Raw genomic sequence first — 6,225 nt, 5'->3', positions numbered from 1 at the left:
AACCCGGGCTGCGCGTGGCGCTTGCGGACCAGCTGGAGTTCCGGGTGGGCATGGGCTTGGCGGGCCCCGCACTCGGAGCAGCAGGCCGGCCCTGCCGGCCCCGGGCAATGAGGGGCTTAGCACCCGGGCCAGCAGCTGTGGAGGGTGTACTGGGTCCCCCAGCAGTGCCAGCCCATCGGTGCTGAGCTCGATTTCTTGCCTGGCCTTAGCTGCCTTCCCGTGGGGCAGGGCTCGGGACCTGCAGCCCGCCATGCCTGAGCCTTCCCCCGCCTCCGTGGGTTCCTGTGCAGCCCGAGCCTCCCCCACAGGCACCACCCCCTGCTCCATGGCGCCCAGTCCCATCGACCACCCAAGGGCTGAGGAGTGCGAGTGCATGGTGCGGGACTGGCAGGCAGCTCCACCTGCAGCCCCGGTGCGGGACCCACTGGGTGTAGCCAGCTGGGCTCCTGAGTCTGGTGGGGAGGAGGAGAACCTTTGTGTCTAGCTCAGGGATTGTAAATACACCAATCAGCATCCTGTGTCTAGCTCAGGGTTTGTGAATGCACCAATCGACACTCTGTATCTAGCTACTCTGGTGGGGCCTTGGAGAACCTTTGTGTGGACACTCTGTATCTAGCTAATCTGGTGGGGACGTGGAGAACCTTTATGTCTAGCTCAGGGATTGTAAACGCACCAATCAGTGCCCTGTCAAAACAGACCACTAGGCTCTACCAATCAGCAGGATGTGGGTGGGGCCAGATAAGAGAATAAAAGCAGGCTGCCCAAGCCAGCGGTGGCAACCTGCTCGGGTCCCCTTCCACACTGTGGAAGCTTTGTTCTTTCGCTCTTTGTAATGAATCTTGCTACTGCTTACTTTTTGGGTCCACACTGCTTTTATGAGCTGTATCACTCACCGCGAAGGTCTGCAGCTTCACTCCTGAGCCAGCGAGCCCACGAGCCCACCGGGAGGAACAAACAACTCCAGACGTGCTGCCTTAAGAGCTGTGACACTCACTGCGAAGGTGTGCAGCTTCACTCCTGAACCAGGGAGACCACGAACCCACCAGAAGGAAGAAACTCCGAACACATCCGAACATCAGAAGGAAAAAACTCCAGACGCGCCACCTTAAGAGCTGTAACACTCACCGCGAGGGTCCGCGGCTTCATTCTTGAAGTCAGTGAGACCAAGAACCCACCAATTCCGGACACAGTTGTTGTCACAGCCCGGCCTGCCCCAACCTGCCTCATAGGAAGCATCGGAGACACTCCACCAGCTTCCCCCATGGCTTCCTATTCCTGGGGCCAAGGCAGCGTCTGGTACAGAGCTGAGGCAGGGAAGAGATATCCTTGGAGCCAACATACATGTGTTTAGCCTGGATCCTCTGTGCCTGAGCAACTCAGGGTGGGTACATAGGAGAGGCCCAAAAGGTGTGGCCTGCAGTCAAGCGGGGGGTACCAGAGCAGACTCGGGGAAAGGGGATTGAAATCAGGTGGAAAAGTGAAAGCAATTTTTAAGGAAAAGCAAATATCAGGGCTTAATCAAGTGCTAAATTGAATATAATCAACTGCCACAGAGGGTTGACAGCTGTGGACACAGCCAGTCCAAGCGGCTGAACAGCAGGGTGGCCTGGGCCCTCAGGAAGGTAGCCCTGTGTGTTTCAGGGCACAGGAAACGCAGCAGCGCAGGGCAAAGGCACTGATGGGAGGACCTGAGGGACCCAGGAGGGGAGCAGGACACCCTTGAAAGAGCTACCCAGGTTCCCTGGGGTCTTCTGTGAGCCTGGTCCCTGCAGGGGACCCTGAGGGACCCCCAGGAAGATGAATCCATTGTTCTAGTGTTTTTACCCCTGTGCCGCCTCATCTTTGGGGTAAGACCTTGGCTCTAGAAGGCCCCTGTTATGATGCACACTTCCTACCAAGAGGGAGAGTGTGCAGGCAATAGATTAGCCGCCCCCCAACACCCCCAAGAGACCGGAACCCTGAAGAACGTGGGGTGACGGGCACCACTGTGAGGGGCATGATGCCACCACAGACCAAACATAAGCCTGCGCCTCCAGCCCAAAGGAGACCTGCGTTCTTGGCACCAGCCCCTCCGCACTCCCACTCCTACCCCTCACTCCCACCCTCCCCCTCATTCCCACCCTCCTCCTCACTCCCACCCTCTCCTCCCATGGCTGTTTGAAGTCAGTCACACACAGGCCAAAGCTACTTTGAGAATCACACTGTGTGTGACTTATACCCTCTCATGACCCACCCTTGAGGCTCTACTTCTGGGAAATCAGCCAGGTCCCTGACCCAGCAGCTCTGAAGACCAGGGAGAGAGGAGGCACCTGGCCGGTCATGGGGCATTTAACACCAGCGCTTGGCATAGGGATGGCCTGGGAGGCTCTGCCTTCCTGAGGAACAGAAGAGACCCAATCCTAGCCCTGGGCTCTGACCCTCCAGTGGAAATTGTTGCCAAGAGAAAATCTCAACCCATCACTTCCTAGCTGCAAGATGCTGGGAAAATTACTGCATCTTTCTGAAGCACAGTGTTTCTATCTTAAAAAATGGGGATTAAAAAATACATACAAGCACCTAAAGAGGAGAATCCATGTCAAGTGTTTGGAATACTGCCTGGCACATCATGAGTCTTCGTTGCATGTTGTTGTTATTGCTGCCGTTATTATAATTATTATTAAAGTCTAAGAGAAGCTGGCCTCTCCTCTCGCCAGACTCTGCCTGGATAACTTCATAGCAGCTTCTGGCTGGAGCAAGCTGACTGTTTGGAAACAGACAGAGACAGGTTCAATCCCAGCGATGCTATTACTAATTAAATGACCTTGAATGACCTTGGGGACGTTGCTTAAATTCTGCATGCCTCAGTTCCCCACTTATGAAATCAGCATAGTAACGGTACCTATCTTCCAGAATTACCTGGCTCAAAGGAAGTGTTGACTGTTGAATTAAATGAATAAAGAAATGAATGCTGGTATGCCAGTCAGGGGCTTTTGGTCACGAGCCACAAAAGCCCAACCAAGCTAGTTCAAGGGGAAGGGCATCTAGCAGCTCTGGTAATGGAAAAGGCTAGGTGTGATAGCACTGGCTTCAGACACAGCTGAATCCAGGTACTAAAGCATATCCTTTGACCTCTTAGTGTTCTCTCTCTGTCTCTGTCTCTTCTGCACACAGCTTCTTCCACGTGGCAGGGGCAGGGTGAGGCCACAGACAGCTCCAGCTCACATCAACCCAGCTAATGGCTTCACAGGAAAGAGGGAAGCAAAATCCCAGAGAAGTCTGATTGGCCCGGCCTGGATCTCATGGCTGTGTAAGTAGGGAGGGCTGCAGGGATGCAACGGTCCCCACAGCCAAATAGAGTGACAGGGGGATGTCTCTCCAGAGGACGGGGTTCTGTTACCAGAAGGGGAAGAAATGAGACTGGGCAGGTACAAACGGTATGGCTATGTCAGGGGTTCCCAGCAGAGTGCCTGGGCAGCTAGCCAGGGCGAGGCCACAGCACGTAAGCACAGAGGAGAGAGAAGAAGAGAGGGGAAGGAAGTAGAGGGGGAATAAGGGAAAGGGGTAGGGCCTGGACCACCTGGGCTAAACCTCTGAGCTAAGCATCTATATGGCCCCCAAAACACAGACACCCACTGTGTAACAACCACCCTGTTTGTGTGAGGCCAACCCCACGATAGCCCCAAACCCTCCTGCCAAGAGGTAACCCATGCCTCTTGCCACAGCAATTGGTTTAGATAAACCAGCTCTGAGCTGATCAGTTTGTGCCATTCCTCTGGCCATACATCTTGGCTCTGAAGTAGGGGGGCCAGTCAGCCCTCCTTCAGGCTGAGGACTTTTGCTAGGATTCTAGGACACAGACATCTCTCTCCTTTTGAACTAGGAGGTGTGGCTGGAACTATGCAGCCCTTCTGCCACCATGAGGGAAGCCCTCTTCTCATCAAAACTAACATCAGAATTAGAAAAGACTGGAGAGATGGGAAAATAATTGGGCCTTGTTGATACCAGCTGCTGAGTCAAATAACCCTGGAGGCTGCCTTAGCCCTGCACTCCCAGTGACACCTGCTGATAAAGCCCTGGTGTGGTTGAAGCCACTTTGAGCTGAGTTTTTCTATTACATTTCTGCAGGGGCAGTGGAAAAGCTGAGGGAACTGGAGAACAGCTGTTGTCCTCTCCCTGCGCACATCTGTTCTGCCTCATGCCAAAGGGAGACAATGGCTAAAGGGGGCCCGTATTGGTCACGCCCTGCAGAGAAACAGAACACACAGGTTGTGTATGCATGTATAGCTAGGTAGGGAGACAGAGAGTGGGGAGAGAGAGAGGTTCGAGAAATTGGCTCATGTGATTACAGAGGCTGGCAAGTCCAAAATTTGCAGGGTGGGTGATACGGTTTGGCTGTGTCCCCCCCCACCCAAATCTCATCTTGAATTGTAGCTCCTATAATTCCCACGTGTCATGGGAGGGACCCCATGGGAGGTAATTGACTCATGGGGCTAAGTCTTTCCCATGCTGTTCTCATGATAGTGAATAAGTCTCAGGAGATCTGATGGTTTTATAAAAGGGAGTTCCCTGCCCAAGCTCCCTCTTGCCTGCTGCCATGGAAGACGCGCCTTTTCTCCTTTGCCTTCCACCGTGATTGTGAGGCCTCCCCAGCCTCGTGGAACTGTCAGTCCATTAAACCTCTTTTTCTTTGTAAATGACCCAGTCTCAGGTATGTCTTTATTAGTAGTGTGAGAACAGACGAATACAGTGGGCCAGCAGGTTGGAGACCCAGAGAGGAGCCGATGCTGCAGCTCGAGTCCCAAGGTTTCTGCTGCAGAATTACCCCTTCTTCAAGGGAGGTCAGGTTTTGGTCTTATTCAGGGCTTCAACTGATTGGATGAGGCCCACCCACATTATGGAGGGCCACCTGCTTTCCTCAAAGTCCACTGATTTGAATGTTAAGCTCATCCAAGAACACCTCACAAAAAGATCCAGAATAAGGTTTGGCCACATATCTGGGCACCATGGCCCAGTCAGGCTGACACATCAAATTAACCATCACTGGGTCCCCAGATGCATCTTGTTCGACCTCCTCATGCAGAGATAAAGAAGCAGAGGTCCAGAGAGGCCCAGTGGTCTGTCCAAGGTCACAGGGCAATGTAGCAGCAAAGCCTCACTGCCTCCATCCTGACTCCCAGGCCAGGGGTCTCTGGACAGTCCCCTTTCTCCTGTATGGCTCATGGAAACCCAGGGACCAGAGGAGACAGACCAGGACAGGAGCCACAGGCGACAGGCCTGAGTCATTGGCCTGAGAGAACAAATTCAGGTTGGCATGCAATTTGCATATTATTTCCATGTTGTTCCCTAAAGTTCAAAATCTACAGAAATTCCCCAGTTCTGCTTCTTTTCTTATGGCCTCCTGGTTTCAGCTGCATCTGTTTGGAAGGACCCCAGAAGGCACTGGTTCTTTGGGTGGATCACCTGCCCCCTGCCCTCTCCTGACGCTGGCCCTGAGACTGCAAGGACCACCAGGGCAGGAAGCCCTTTCTTCGACCTGATCCGGGTTCTCCACGGTGTCGACGCACCACTGCCCACGTGGGTGTCGCTTTCAGGTGGTGCACGTGTGGACATTTTTTAATAGTCATGTATTCATTTTTATATTGCTCTGAATTTATGACTGGGGATGCTGGTTTCCTATTTATGGTGGTGATATAAAGTTTCCCTTTAAATGAAATTTCAGTTTTTTAAAAGTGAGTCAATGAAAATAAAAATAGTAAGTAAATAATAGAACAGGCAGTATGTCGATATGGCCAAAACAGAGATGAAATGACTGAGGGTTTTAGGAATGCTGGACTGATGGAAATGTCTCCTGCTACCATGTCAGCGCAGTGCCCAATTCCACTTGACCTGTCGTCAGTGGAGGGGGTCTTATGTGTTGGGAAGAAGTGCCTCACTAGCTTTGAGACACCTGAGGCACCATGGTGTGCCCAGCCACCTTGACCCAGAACCCTGTAGTCCCAGGAAAAGGTCTGGCACTAGTTCTTGCAACCCAGCGTCTATCCACAGAGCATCTCACCAGGACCCTCTTCCTCCCATGCCTCCCAGAAGGGGAGTTGTGTTTCCCCACCTAGACCACCCACCAACATGGAAACAAGCCATTTCTCCATGCATAAAAGCCTGCAATGTAATTAACATCCCCTCCATTTAACCGGACTATAATACTCTCACTGTTAATAAGCTAGCTAAGAGCTCCGCTTGAAATTAATA

The 6,225-nt window shown here is 52.7% G+C and overlaps 1 long non-coding RNA gene across 1 annotated transcript; it reads left to right on the top strand.

The window, feature by feature from the left end:
* Positions 1-799: 799 nt before the first annotated feature.
* LOC134728986 (uncharacterized) lies at positions 800-4,668 on the top strand. The gene is made up of 3 exons (XR_010109824.1): positions 800-1,381; positions 3,151-3,286; positions 4,105-4,668. It is a non-coding gene; the product is annotated as an uncharacterized LOC134728986 (long non-coding RNA).
* The last annotated feature ends 1,557 nt before the right edge of the window (positions 4,669-6,225 follow it).

This window comes from Pan paniscus, chromosome 1 (assembly GCF_029289425.2).
Source record: "Pan paniscus chromosome 1, NHGRI_mPanPan1-v2.0_pri, whole genome shotgun sequence".
Classification (NCBI taxonomy): Eukaryota; Metazoa; Chordata; class Mammalia; order Primates; family Hominidae; genus Pan; species Pan paniscus.
Note: the sequence above shows the minus strand (reverse complement) of the source record. Positions and strands in the feature narration are given on the sequence as shown.